Below are 16,054 nucleotides of genomic sequence, written 5' to 3'. Positions count from 1 at the left end.
CAGAGAGAATTATTTCCGATATTGTAATGATGACTACGGATATAGAAGTATGGCTAAACTGATTAAAGAAAATCCTTTTTCTAAATAATGACACACACTGGTGAACTTTTCCGAAACCAATGCCAATACATATCCCTACTTTACGTGTGCGAACCGTTGTATTGTTAATAATTAATCCGCCGCAATTATACCCGTAATGATAATGGTTAGCAGAACAAAGGCAGCGTTATAGATCGTATCGTGGCTGCACTAGCGCGGACGGGCTAAAGTGCATGTGAAGGTGTATGACCTACGGGTTGAAACCTCAAAATGGAAGGCTGTTTCAGGAATTTGAAAGAAAATATTCATTTATGTAATACGGTTGATTACTACTAAGCATCATGGGTAGGTTTATTAAATAACCTATTACTAGATAAAATCTTTATTCTGCTGAGTGGGGTCCTAAGAGGCACTGGTTAATTTATTTTTTCTTTATAATTATCACCTATTTAGACCTTAGCAGGGGTTAACAGAGCTCTTTTTAAAAAATGCTGATAAAAATTGTATTTCCCTTTGGATGTGAGCAATTTAACGTGATAAACCAAGTAAAGAACAAAAATTATCCCAAACCTAGATTTATTCAAGCCATTGATTCAACTCTACAAGCTAAACCAAACTACGAACCAGCTAAAATTATTCTTCATGTCCGTACCTTTCCAGACAGCCCAAGCCACATAACAGATAATTTAACTCTCTAACCACCCAAGAGGCTACATTTAGGGCTTACAGCCGCCACTAAACGGCTTTTGTTTTATCCAGGTCGCAAATTCCTCATAGAGTCCCCCCTACAAACGCGGACATCTGAGAGCGCATCGCTGGAACAGGGAAGTCCATAATTGGTGTTAAATCAAACACGGGTTAAAATTCTGCGTGAATGGAATCTCGGATCAGCGATGACCGCAGGTTCCGCGGAGATCCTATCGGGCACCTAGCACTAAAATACTAGGATGGCAGAAGTGTTTTGGATGTGGCAAATAGAAAAAATATTGCCTATTTTATTGAAATAAATATTTTGCTGCCGGTAACTGAATAATATTTTTATGATAACGTGTTAAATGCTGATCTATAGTTTTTATTGCAAGTTTAAGTTTAGTGTGTTGCCATAAAAAGCCATCTATAGTGAGATCTCTTGCATTTTGGCATTAGATTCTTCCAAATATTTAAGTCGAAAAATTTTACTGTATGTTACATGGCCCTGACAAAAGATTTACTGGATTTAGCACGGATGATGTGGCAACTTCTGCGCCAATTTAAAACGTGGACAATACTTTAGAAAATAGAACTCATAAAAAAATTAGAAACCTAATTATTACAACCAGTCGGTACGACAAAGTAACAGCCAAAGTAATCTAATTAAATGACCATATAAATAGATACAATTCATAATTAAGTTCAAATAAACCGCCACCACCATGTGGTTTGGTAACGGTTGTTTTATTCATAATTACAAATACAATATCACTAATGGCATTTGACAAGTTGCTAATTGGAGCTAAAATTATCGACCTTATGCATTTTGCTTTTTTTTTACTGGTATACGTTGAATGTAACGAAACATCATCATCGTCATCGTCTCAGCCATAGGACGTCCACTGCTGAACATAGGCCTCCCCCAATGCTTTCCATGTTACCCGGTTGGTAGCGGCCTGCGTCCAGCGCTTTCCTGCTACCTTTATGATGTCGTCGGTCCACCTTGTAGGTGGACGTCCCACTCTGCATACAATGAAACATAGTTACTGTAAATATGTTTTAATTTAAACGAAACTTAACAAAAGCTTCAAATAGTCCAATGATATTTATCTTTCAAATTGACCGATTTCTGATAAAATTAGATCTTGAAAGCAATTGCTTGAGAGCAAGAGCAAGAGCTTGAATCCATTCTGAGAGCAATTTGTCACTTAAACGTTTCGGTTTACAGATCTTAGATCTGACCTATAGAATCTGCATCTAGTATTAAACATAGATAGTGTTTTAAATTCTGAAAATATCTGAAGATCTACCAAGCACCGGTAAAATACAACTTCTGCTGTATTTTCTTCCACTCAAAAATACATCTATTGTAAAACATACAGCCTCTATTATTTTCAGCTTAGGTCAAGAAAATACTCATTAAATAACACTAGCTTTTGCTCGCGGCTTCACCCGCGTGAAATTTAGTTTGTCACAGATCGTCATAAATTATAGCCTATTATGTTATTCTGGGTTATAAACAATAATACTGTAAAGTTTCATCAAAATCCATTCAGTAGTTTTTGCGTGAAAGAGCAACAAACATCCAGACATCCAAACTTTCGCATTTATAATATTAGTAGGACCAACAAATCTAAAAAAATGCCATATCTATACACATTCCCGCCTCCGCGCACCCGGTTGTGGAATTTAACGCCGAATCGTCGACGCGGGCGCAGTAATTGCCGCTTATCTGCGCATTGTCCACGTAAGGGGCACAAGGCTGCAAGCGCATGCGTGCCCGCGCCGGCTAATGATTGTGACGCGTATGTGCCAAGGAATAGGGATTTTTCTCCCGCCCAACTACTGCGATTGTTATTTATCTATTTTATTAAATGTGCACCCAGCCTTATACCATTAAAATGTGGGTTACATTTTACGAGTAACTCTTGGAGAGAATGAAATTAAATTATTTTACTCTTAAAAGAACTCTTTCTTGTTAAAATTGTATTATCTCTAGTTATATTTTATTGTAATAATAATATTAATTTAATATATTCGACAAATCAAAGTAATGTGACAAATAACACGATAATAAATCATCATAGAGATTTTATCAAATCACACGACAAACACCTGATTTTAATGGAATATCATAAAGCAGGTATAATGCTAATCAATATAGAAAAAATAATTATTATTCATCAAATTGGACACAAAAACCTCAATCCTGCATCGAACAATACCACTAATCTTGAAATGCCATTTTAACGACATAACAATAAAAACCGCTCAATAACGGTCAAAACTACGCGTCCAAAAGGTCCCATTTCATTAAAATCACAACACAAACTCGTCATCACATTAAAATTATTTATATTTCTAATCCACCAAACAATTCCGAATCCAATCTTGTCAAAGGTGGGGCTTTCAACTGGTGCGCGATCGAGCTGTCGAAAACTGGTAATAAATAAAAGATTATTGAGGAAATCGCTATTTAATTCAGTATAGAGTTTCAAGAGGCTATAGACGATAGCGTTATTGTATTAAATAACAACGGTAGAACTTATAAAACAGCTATTATCGAGGCAGGCTGCGACCCCGTGACCTGGAGTGTTTGCATGCGTAAAGAGCCATCAGATTCTCGGATACATTATGTGGTGGTTGGAAATTGTGATGAAACCGACCACAACTACGCTCAACCTGTCCGAACTGAAGTGTATACAGGGTGTTAGGTAAATGGGTATATGAGCCGACACTAGCCCATGTTAACACGGGCACATAAATGGTATGGTGAAGTCAGAAATTTGATATCATCATTTTATTTTTTTTATTTTCATACAAAATAAATTTTATTAAATCCGATTTGTATGAAAATTAAAATAATTAAAATAAAGATATCAATTTTCTGACTTCACCATACCATTTATATGACCATGTTAACATGGGCTAGTGTCGGCTCATATACCCATTTACCTAACAACCTGTATATCTACCAACGAAGTAACGTATTAAGTGATCATTTAGGTAGGCTCGGCTTGAGAAATTATTGTTAATCTGTACGACGTAAAGCGTAATAAATTATTTGCGACTTTATTGATGTGTGAGTTTATTGAAAAGTTCAATTCGGTGACATCATTTGGCTTCTTTGATTAGTTTAGCCTAAGCCTACGGCTACTTTTGTAATTGAGACTTTAATAAAACAAACTATTTCAATGTTCATCTAGAAAGATTTATTTATAAATTAACTACCCATATAAAAGATCTATGAGTCGATGAAAAAAAGTTCCTCATGATTTGCATAATATTGGTTTATAAAAGCACATTATTAACACTGCCTTTATTAATTGGACTTTTTAAATATCAATGTATGTAAGAATGAACGATTTTGATTCCATTATCATTTTGAATTGATTAGTTGAATATTTAAATCACGAGTGAAGATATAATCAAGATGATAGCGCATTGGACCGCTATTTAAAAGTAAATTATAAATTCATAGTCATCAAATATTAATGTTACTTAAAACCAATCAAGTTAAATAAACTAAAACGAAGTACCCAATCACATTATAATGTAAAAAGCGTGAGAAAAAAAGAAAACAATATCTATGCATCTACAACAAACGAACGTCCATAATACTAAACAACACAAATTGTTTGAAACAAGCAAAAAGAGCGGGCATAAAGTTAAACCTTGAGGGACGCCGGTTTCCCAATTCAATCTACAGTTGACAATAATCAATAAAGTGCATACGAACGGCTGTAATCGATTGTCTTGTCCAGAATCATGCGCGAGGGCCGGCCATTGTAGAGTTTTTTCCACATTTTCATAGTGAAGGGACTGTGTGAACTATGGCGCATCAAGGTCAACATTGTCAAAGGCTTTACTTAGATATATCTGTGCCAAGACAATTTTGTACGTCGACACTAATCTTAACCCTATTGTTTTCTTGTTAAGGCCCATTCTGTGTGGTTCGGAAAACTTAATATGAAGCGATTGTGTTAATGATTTTTTGTCTTCGAGCGTTGTCTTTGTTTTATTTATAGTCTATTCATATTTATCACTTTTCATTTATCTACTTTATTGAATAATAATATGAGCAACAGATTGGAATCGTTGTTTTACGGCGCTTTCCCCGCGTTTATTAATGGTAACCGAATATTTTTTCGTTATGAAATCAATATTATCGTTCGGTTAGTCACAATCGATTGGATCGGGACAGGTTAAGTGACATGTAAAGTCCGTATTTAACTTAATAAAGGGTAATAACGTGGGTTATTTATAAATGGAAATGGGAGAAATCCGAGAGGGATGTTGATCCGGGAGAGTGGAGTGGGCGTAATATGGTTGAATCGAATAATATAATAATATATAAATAATAATCGGTTGTGTCGTCGAATCGGAATAAATAATCGATTTAAACATGGTCATAGGGCTCGGCGTGTAATATGACACGAGGTTAGACCGCTGACCGGCCGTTGGCGTCAGGCATACGCGAAAATGATGAGCAGGTACTGTCGGTGATAAAAGTGGCTTATTGTTTTGCCAATTACATGTACGTGTGGAAAATCAAGGCGTTTGCAATACACTATGAAACCTATTAAAACTTTGTTTGTCGAATTTTTCATGAGACGTGATTAACCAAATCTGGAAATGTAAAAATTACTAAAAGACTGTATGGAAAATGAAAACTGCATTATAACATTTGTAAACTATTTAGCCTATTCCAAAATTGTGTTTTAAAATATTACACGATTGAAAAGTGTTGACTGTCCACACTAGGAACTTTAGCTATGTAACAAATTATTATCAACTGAGGCTGCAGTCAAGCACAGAATATAAACTTATCACAAAGGGCTGATTTTTCAATTGTCGGATAACTTTTAGCTGAAGAATAAATTTGGCACATTGATAGTTTCAGTATGGAAAATATGCCAAAATTACAAGTTTATTCTTCAGTTAACACTAGAAGTGCCGAAGATTACGACCCCCCTAAAAGCGCCGCTGGGTCAATTTTGTCCCAGCATGTATTTTGTAACATTTTTTAGTTTCAGGCATGAATATTATGGTTAAAACTATTTGTAGTATCCTTAAAAAAGGTTTATCTATGTAGTTAAATCAATATGTACTTATTTCTTTAAAAATATAAATGTATTCAATTTTAATTTTAAATTATTAAAAGTCAGATATTTTTGGTTTCATTTAAAAATAGTCACATATTACGTGGTGTTATACTGTATTAAAATAATGAAATTACTACTTTAACTAGTCATTATTATTTTTAAAGAAAAAATAAATATCTTACATAAAATAGTGCACATTTTGCACAAAGTTTTTTTGTATGGTTTTTTGTCTCTCTGGTGTACTATGTGTTTAGGAATTTCTATAGGTATGGTTATTTTTCTGTTATCTGTACACAAACAATGAAGTTTTTTACCAATTACAATGAAAGTATGTACGTTTAATCTTCAAAATTTTATAAGTCACACATTTTAAAAATGTATCAAATCATACAATGTATAAACTGGCTTATGTCTAGAAGCCACCTTCCTACTAATATTATAAATGTAAAAGTTAATAAATATTGATGAATTAAAGGATGGATGGACTAATGAATGGATAGGAAGGATGAATGGGTGGATATATGCCTGGAACTTGAACTAAGTGAGTATTGATTCATGGTTAGATCGATGGATGTTTTTTCACTCTTTTAAGCAAAAAATACTAAGCCGATCTTAATAAAACTTTGCAGTTTTATTGTTAATACCTCAGAATAACATAATATAGGCTATAATTTAGAATAATATTCAATTATTTGGTCAAAAAGCAACGATAAGTGTCAAGAAATTAAGTCTTTCTATGATAAACTTAATTTCTCACGGGTGAAGTCACAGGCAAAAACTAGTACAATATATTTACATTTCTGCATTGTCACGAGTCACCTAAACTCTCCTCACCTCTCCACTTTCGTATCTCCTCGAAAAAAGGACTGTTCATCGAATTATTGTGGCAAATACCAGGGTGGGACAAAATTGACCCAGTGGCACTTCTAGGTAAATCCGATTTAAAAAAAAAATCTATTATGTTATATTATCAAAAACATTAAAAAATGATAAAATTCAATAAATCAGAAAAAGTCAAAAAGTTTCATGGACTTTCGTTGAAAAATAAAAAAGTTAGAGACGATCAAACTCGCGAGTGGGACAAAAATGGGACGGCGGCCTTTCTAGTGTTAAAAGATATCTGACGATTGAAAAATTGGCCCTAAGATACAGCACCTACAAGCACCTACTGAAAATATCCTTAAGACTTCTGTGCCCAACGATACCCGTTTAATGTTACAACGTACATTCACGGAAACGAGTGCGTTGGCATCAAACGTCAACTCTCGCGCACGCGTCTAGGACGTTCAAATTACTTTATTAATTAAACCAGTGAGGCAATCCTTGCTGCGTTATTCTAATAAATAATAATAATAATATTAAAAGGAGTAGAATATTTGTTTATTCGTAGACAACATTAACTAAAAATTTTACGTGTCCATTACGCTCATAAAGCTTTCTACTGAAGTAATGAGTCATTAAGAGCTTACTCTATTTATTTTGTTACAATCTAATTACTAATGCGTTTAACTCTAACAACCCTTGACTTTAATTTCATAGGCATAATGATTAAAATGACTCATTGCAATTATATTTTATGAATTTACTCCTTTTCCTTAATTTATTGTTATTTATTTTTGTGGGGATTAGGATTTCATAACTATCTTGACATAAGCTTATGTGGAAAAAAGAGCTTCTTCGTTGTAGATAAAAGAAAATCTATTGATCAATGGCTCATATGTCTCGTGTTGTAATGTCCGGTGTCCCTTCTTTGCTCACCCCTTTTGAGAGATATCGAACTCGAGTCGATGTCTCTCCGAAGGGATGCACGAAGCCACAACAAGGGCTCTCGCGGAAGACCAGCTTCTTGACATGTCCTCACGAGCATGTCAGGATAAATGCTGAGCGGGAACCTATTGACACAGTGGCCCACTATTTTATTTATTCGTTTTGTGTTGTTATTGTTTATAATTTGTACTTCTGTGTTTAATAAAGTCTATTTCTTTCTTTCTTACTTTCATTCATATGTATTCACAATATTGAAAAACAAGCAACTTTTCAGAATAGGAACCCTAAACAGTCACTGAATTGCCAGTTTTATTAGCACAGATTGTATCAGCTAGAACTAGGAAGGTCTGGTCTTCAGCTGTAAACTCGTCTGCCAGTTTACACAGACAGATGCGAGTCGCGATATACGTCGGCCTCGTTATGACGGTAGTTCTAAATGTAATGAGCTAGTTCACCTTTATGCAACTTGCTTAGTGATGCCCCGAAATTTTAGTAAAACGTTAACCAATTTTGAAACAATTTGGTTTCAGATTGTGGCATCTGTGAGAAGGCATAACAAAAATAGAGAATGAAAGGAAATTATTCTATAATTCTCAGTCATCTTTCTGAATCAAAATGATGAAAAATATTATTGATATTATAGATCTATATTCAATATTCAATTAATCCCAAGTTCTAAATAAATGTTCGTTCGTTCATTTCAGCCGAAAGACGTCCACTGCTGGACAAAGGCCTCCCCCATATAAATGTATGAAAATATTATTGTTTCAGCGACTAAAAGTAATGAAGTGATTGATACTTTTTTCTATAAGTGCGTTTCTCTAATTAAATATAAATGTTCATAAAATATCACAGCAACCAAATGTATAACTAAGATATCTAATTAGATATCTAAGGCTATATTATTTGAATAAAGTGTCTTAGCGACAAAACGCGTATCATTATTTTCAACTACCCAAGATATTTTATGTACGCATAAATTAAATCTTTAATATTAAAATCAACATCATGAAAATTCTAGATCATACAATAAAAACAAAACCTAAACTGTCGCATCTCTAGCGCACAGTTGACATAAACGTCAGCGCGTTATGACTGCGCTCGCATCCTCGTATAAATATTGTGAACAAATAGGTCTGTTTGCACAGATCGCACGTCCAGATAAAATCACCGGCTAAATATAATCTAGTTAGCATCGGAGATGAGGTTTCTAGTCTGGGGTCTGATCATGGAACCGATAGAAATTTAAGTTGCCAAGTTTGGCCCATAAAAAGAACTCATAAAAGTCATTTATTTTTGCAAATATGTAGCACTTTTACACGTCCCAGTATTAACCCTACAACTGCTCCTGACAATAAATAGGGGAGTGCTGTGAAGAAGCAGCGCAAGAAACTCAGTCACTATTTAGTCTATTTCTACAACTCGATCGAAACTAATAGAAATTAAAATTTGGTCATGAGGTCCCAAACAAATCTCCATAATTGCAATCTAACAGTAACTAAATAAACTCATAAAAAGCATTTTAACATCGCATGGTTATTTGTATGGGAAAGGGTCTTAGTAGTTATTAAAAAAATAAATTGGGACGTGTTCCTGTGACTCTTCAAAATTAATATAAACATTTGATACAATTCCATCAGCTTAATTATTATTCATTACAAAATTATTGTTACTGTCATAAAACATTAACGAATTATGCCAAATGTAATTAGCTGACGTCATTAATATAACGGTAGAAGGTTTTTTAAGTTTAATTGCTTCCTAATTTGGGTCTTTTTTATGATTTCAGATCACACAACACAATAAGATAAAAAATAGAGAAACCAGGAACCTCTTAGAGCCTTGGATGATGACTGCCTCTAGAAAATAGCTGAAAATGACGTCGACGCGAAATATAGAACTGATATTCTGCAAAACATGCAACTGAAGGGGATCTAACTCAAGAACTTTGGGCCAATCTTCTTGAAAGTAGTAGTAGTTATATTAACAAAAGGCTAATATAACTACTACTACTTTCAAGAAGGCTTAATTTTAGATCTAGCGTTTAACTCAGTCGCTATCTAAAGTATGGGAGCGGCACAATTTACATGCTCTGTCACATCATAATAATTATGTCGATGTCACCTCTCCCGTGCCGCTTCCATTCCAAGACCTATATGATAATAATCTGAGTACTTACAGCACCAGAATAGTCCCCCAAACTTTCATCGCCACGACAGGCCTGGGTGATCTCTCGGAGGAAACTGTTTACATGCAAATAAATTTACGCCCGGACTATAAATGTGGCTTGTTGGCTGCTCATGCAATCGAAAGGTCACTGGTTTGATTTCCAGTTCATTCCCAGAGTGTGTGTGTGAAAATGCTTTGCTAGAACCGCTATTGGTTTATGGATTTGAGGAAATAGGTGAAAATTTCTACCGCTTGGCCTGGTGGCACATGTGTGCCAGCTGTGGTTGCTAGTTCCTCACTGGATTAGGATTTTTTCACACTGGATTTAGAAACGTTTTTAGTATTAATATTGAGTTTCACTTATTTCTGAATAAACTCTGCTTACTATGAAGCTATGGCAAGTAGTGTGTGTGTCGTCGTTTCAGCCGAAAGACGTCCACTGCTGGACAAAGGCCTCCCCTAAGGATTTCCACAAAGACCGGTCCTGCGCCGCTCGCATCCAGGCATCCTCGCATCTACTCACAGTGTGTGTGTAATTGAAACAAAAAAAACTTGATTAAAGTTATAAAATACAACATATTGTGTAGAATATGAACCTAATTGAGCATTGTGAACCTAGTTTTAATTCAACGGCAAAGCATGTTTCTCTATATTGCACAGTCTCTATACTCTAATAACGGTAACTAAGTTTTATTACCGCTTTTTCCCTGCTTGTGTCAGAAATGTTATGAAACACAAGTGCAAGGTACATTGAAGGAAAGGTAGAGTTCCGTAAAGTTATTTAAGTCTGACTAGCCTATAATGTTTGTGGAAGGTCAAACAATGTATTTAATTATGAATAATGCAGCGTTCAACGTTTGAGTATCAGGAGAAGAATTACTAAACGCACAACTTATCTACCTTTCATCATCATCATAATTTCAGCCACAGGACGTGCACCTCTGAACATAGGCCTCCCCCATATGATTTTCATATGAATCGCTTGGTAGCGGCCTGTATCCAGCCTTAACTACTTATATTATCAGAAAGGAGTTTCCAAAAATGAATCTATAATAAATTTTCCAATTCATGCAACTATCACTGGTTAAATACGAATGAAAAGCACTTCTACTTTTTAACAACTGTAAGCATACAACTATATTTTCTCTATTTCTCGTCACAATATCAATGTCTCAACAAGAACCAAATCTACGCCATTATAACGATTAAGGCGAAAAACACACGCGCCGCAAAAACCGCCGCCGCCGTGCGAACCGGGGCGCGCCTTGACCGCGGCGACAATAGCACTCCTGCGCATAGAGGAAAGGAACTGCCAGCGGACAGTTTTGATACAAAATTAATCGTATAATACAGAAAAATTTCAATGGTAATAAGCGATATTTTGATATGAAACATAGGACTTCTTTTGTTTATAATTACATACACTGTTAAGGTTTCATAATTATAAAAACTCTTCTACTCCTTTCTACTACAGTACTTCAGAGTAGGTACCTTGATTACTTACTTCTGCAAGAAGATAAAAATAGGTTATAAGTCAACTACGGTTCTATAAACTATATTATCAAATTAAATAATCACTGCTTGACTCTAGTTTGGAAAAGGAAAAAGTGATAATTCGCTATGAAACTCTTGAATTAATGTGAGTTATAATAAAAATAGTATCATTTAAAAGATACTCAAAAAACCAAACAATTCGGTCCATTTGCGCTCTACATTCCTACACACACAACATATTAATTAAAAATGTATCAAGAATAGAAATGAGAACTTGCTACATTAATTAGTGACAATAAAACCGAATTGCTACCATAAAATAGCAGTCAACTACCTTATAATAGATTCGCGAGATTATTAATTAACAATTTATTTATTAATATTGCAATTAGCGGCATCATCAAAAAGGCGCAATAATGCCTTTAGTATTGATACTGATCGACGTAATGACGTATGTGAAATTAGACTATGTCGAATTAAAAACAAAATCAGTAATTAATCATTTCTTATATTTTTATGTTGATTATTTTCCCACCGATATATCTGGGTGTTCCACATCATAACTGTTCCAATATTAAATCAAGGCAATAAATGTTATTGCGTACAGTATTAGTGATGCAACGATAGTATACGATAGTACTTTGACTTGTACAAATAAAAAACTTTATCTGGTATTAATCTATAGTTATTGTATAAAAGTAACGTAATATTGGCAACACTAAATTGCAGAAAAAGGTGTGTATAAAGTCACGCCTATTTATAGATGTTTTGACACCTCGAATGCACCACCGAATATGAAAAATCGGTGCCATTTACAAAAGATGACCCCAAAAACTCGGAGATAGGACGCCAATGAGAAACGGACAGACAAAAACTGGTTCCCTAGACACTGACTAATTATATCACGTTAGAACCGGATGAACTTAATAGCACCGAACTAAAAAGGTTTATACAAAAATCATACTAAATAGAGACGTCACTGATAATCTCTAGATAAATTGTCGCGAACGGGATTTATCAGGGCATGATCGGATATCGGGCGCAGGCGCTCAGGCTAAAGCCCTTTGATAAATCGACGGCATTTATCTATGGAGATTGTATCAAAATATTTTAGTCGATCTTCGGGATAAGTGTCAAGTTTGTAATGGCGAGCTTAGAGTCGCACCCCGCGATATGCCGCCGCATTTTGTGCGCACAGACGGGCGATTGGCTCGCAGCTTTGACTTGTTAAGTTAAGAAACTGCGGATTAATAAATAATTTTTAATTAACTGCGTGTATAAAGCTATTCCTGAAGATAAAACTATAAAATTGCTGAAATCCTTTAACATTATGGTGGCCATACACGTTAGGGTTTGCATGATGGTTTTGACCGTACATGCATAACCGACATGCAAACCCTAGCGTGTATGTTATAAAACTGTACAGTTATTGGTGCGTGTACATGCTACCTAACGAATATCAAAAAAGATATTTTTGCCGCTCGGTTATGGTGGCCATACACGTTAGGGTTTGCATGATGGTTACGAAGCATGTACGCTTAACTGACAGGTATAACCGAGTTATCTATAGCACATACACATTAGGGTTTGCATGTACAATTTAAATTTATTTAACTCAAAGGTGACATAGTGATCTATCAACGCACAGCCCAAACCTAGCAGTAACATTAAGATTTCTTGCAACAGGGAGAACATATGAGTGTCTTAAATATTCACCACCATTCACTGCCACAGACTATAGGAGACTGAGAGAAAACTGTGCATGCAAGCATGAGCGGGCGCACACACGCTCGGTTATGCATGTGCGCAAACATAACCGAGCGGCAAAAATATCTTTTTTGATATTCGTTAGGTTGCATGTACACGCACCAATAACTGTACAGTTTTATAACATACACGCTAGGGTTTGCATGTCGGTTAAGCATGTACGGTCAAAACCATCATGCAAACCCTAACGTGTATGGCCACCATTATGTTTGCGCACATGCATAACCGAGCGTGTGTGCGCCCGCTCATGCTTGCATGCACAGTTTTCTCTCAGTCTCCTATAGTCTGTGGCAGTGAATGGTGGTGAATATTTAAGACGCTCATGTGTTCTCCCTGTTGCAAAAAATCTTAATGTTACTGCTAAGTTTGGGCTGTGCGTTGATAGATCACCATGTCAGTCAGTCAGTCACCTTTGAGTTAAATAAATTTAGCTTGTACATGCAAACCCTAACGTGTATGTGCTATAGATAACTCGATTATACCTGTCGGTTAAGCATGTACGGTCGTAACCATCATGCAAACCCTAACGTGTATGGCCACCATTACAGACTTTTCTCGTTAATTTATTAAAACACAATACATAATTGTAATAAAAATAATTGTATTTGTATAAATTTATTATATAATAACTATGCTTTTTAAATGCCACTTAGAAAAATAAGATGTTTAAATACGTTTAAAAAATTCCACGTGCGTACTACTTGCTGCATAATACCAAAAGTAAACCAAGACCGCTAAGCTGCTTATAAGTTAATCCTCCTATTGTGTTGGGAGGTTAGCACCTTTCTTCAGGAATATCAGTAGCATAGTAATTAAGAGTGGTGATTTTTTACTGTTATTTTCTTTGAACAGGCTTACCTTTACCTTAGCCTTAGAATGTTTTAGGTGATTTAAGAGATTAACCGGTGTTCTTTATAATAAGAAGGTATCTTACGTTTATCTTAAATAAACGGGTATAACATTATCAGTTCATTAGAATTTCAAAGAAGACAAAAATCGAAATACCTAGTACAAACATAAATAAAATAAGTCATTAATTCTTTTGGATGCTTTGTCAAATGTCAATGCCATGTAGCTCGGCACACCTAGCACACAAGTAATTATTATATAAAAAGTAGCATGGGAATTGTAGCGTTTAAAAAACCGCCCGTCTACCCGCAATGCCTTAGAAACCTCCGCGGCATTCTCGTGAAATTGAATAAAATAACGGATACCATTATCTAAATGAATAATTTAGGAACTGTGCGAAGAAGATTTGCGCGCTTAATCATACGACGTAATAACTTTAGATTATCAATGCGGAGATAGCGCGGGTCTGAGCGCAAGGTCGCGGGTTCAAGCGCCAGTGGGTACAGGTTGATGTTTGTCGATAAGTACTCAAATTAATCGACAAATAATCTTATCAAGACGAAAATATTTTGGAAAATGTAAGTATGACATCAAAAGGGACTTAAAAGTCACAAAACCTGATGACATATTAATTAACAAAGAAGTAGAGCATTGAGTGTTGAAGAGTGATGACTTATTCGCAAACTCTAGGCTCCTCACGATATTTTTTCCGTTTACGTTAAACGTATACGACCTGCAAGCTTTCAAGAGGAGAGCGTATCTTTACCTTAAAGGCCGGCAACGCACCTGTAACGCCCCTGGGTCTGCGGGTGTCTATGGGCGACGGTAATCACTTACCATCAGGTGAGCCGTCTGCTCGTTTGCCTCCTGTCACATAAAAAAAAAAAAACGTTATGAGCCTTCAAAATATAGATAATTTAAACAACACCCTGTATAAGAATTTCAATTGTTAGAGGTGCGTTCCGTTAGGCATAATTTGTAATTCAACGGAACGTCAGGACCGTATTGTAGATCAGGGGCTTTTATAGTGATTGCGAAATGCAAGTGCACTTTGGTTGGGATGAGTATGGTTTAGTGCGGGGAAACCACTTGAGTGTTTTAGTTATATTCTGTGTTAAGTCAATTCGTTTTATTGCGATTTAGAGTACAACGAAGGCTTTGAGGAGTGCGATAGAATGGCTTTTATTGGTATGGGGAAATATCGTACGTATTTATTTAATTTACATAACATTTATCGTATTTTTTATAATACATATAGAAAATACGCCATTTATGAAATCATAAATGGCGTATACAAGCCAGTGCGCAGAAATCCAACCACATAACTTTCACTTTGAGGAGAGGAGACTGTCCCCCCGTCTGCCTGGGAAGGAATGTTCTGCCTCAGACCAACTGTGTAAAATACCTCGGCTTTCATTTGGATAGACGGCTGACTTGGAAGGACCACATAAAAATGAAAAGAGACCAAATTAACCACAAATTCAGGAATCTATATTGGATGATGGGCAGGAATTCGGTTCTCTCCCTGGACAATAAACTTCTGATATACAATTCCATCCTGAAGCCAATATGGACATATGGTATCCAGTTGTGGGGAGTTGCCAGCAAGAGTAATATCGCGTGCCTGCAAAGGGTGCAGAACAACATATTGAGGAATATTGCGAATGCCCCGTGGTTCACGAGGAATGATGAAATACACGAGTACTTGAACATTGAAACCGTGGCCGCAGAAATAGAGCGATACAAGAAACTGCACATCGAACGTCTTACTCATCACCCCAATCCACTCGCCTATGGATTACTGGAGAATGACAACGTGGTTAAAAGGCTAAAAAGAAACCACGTAATTTAAGAAGACAGCTTAGGCATAGGCCAGCTGCTCTTTAACAATAAAATGACACTCAACATATCTGATTATAGTCTGGCGACTGATTGCAGAAATCATTACCACAAAAAAAAAAAAAAAAAAAAATATAGAAAATGCGAGTACGAGTATAATTTAACAAAACACTCTAAAAGAATGATAATATTTTTTTAATACGCGATTCAAGAATATTATTAGTTAATTGCAATTTAATACAATATTATAAACACAGTCCTACATAAATCTTAAAATGACAAATTGAAAATTTTATTATTCATAAAAGACACCACGGGCATAATTATTAAAAAAA

The sequence above is a fragment of the Ostrinia nubilalis genome, chromosome 13, assembly GCF_963855985.1.
Source record: "Ostrinia nubilalis chromosome 13, ilOstNubi1.1, whole genome shotgun sequence".
NCBI lineage: Eukaryota > Metazoa > Arthropoda > Insecta > Lepidoptera > Crambidae > Ostrinia > Ostrinia nubilalis.
This window is presented reverse-complemented; position numbering follows the sequence as displayed.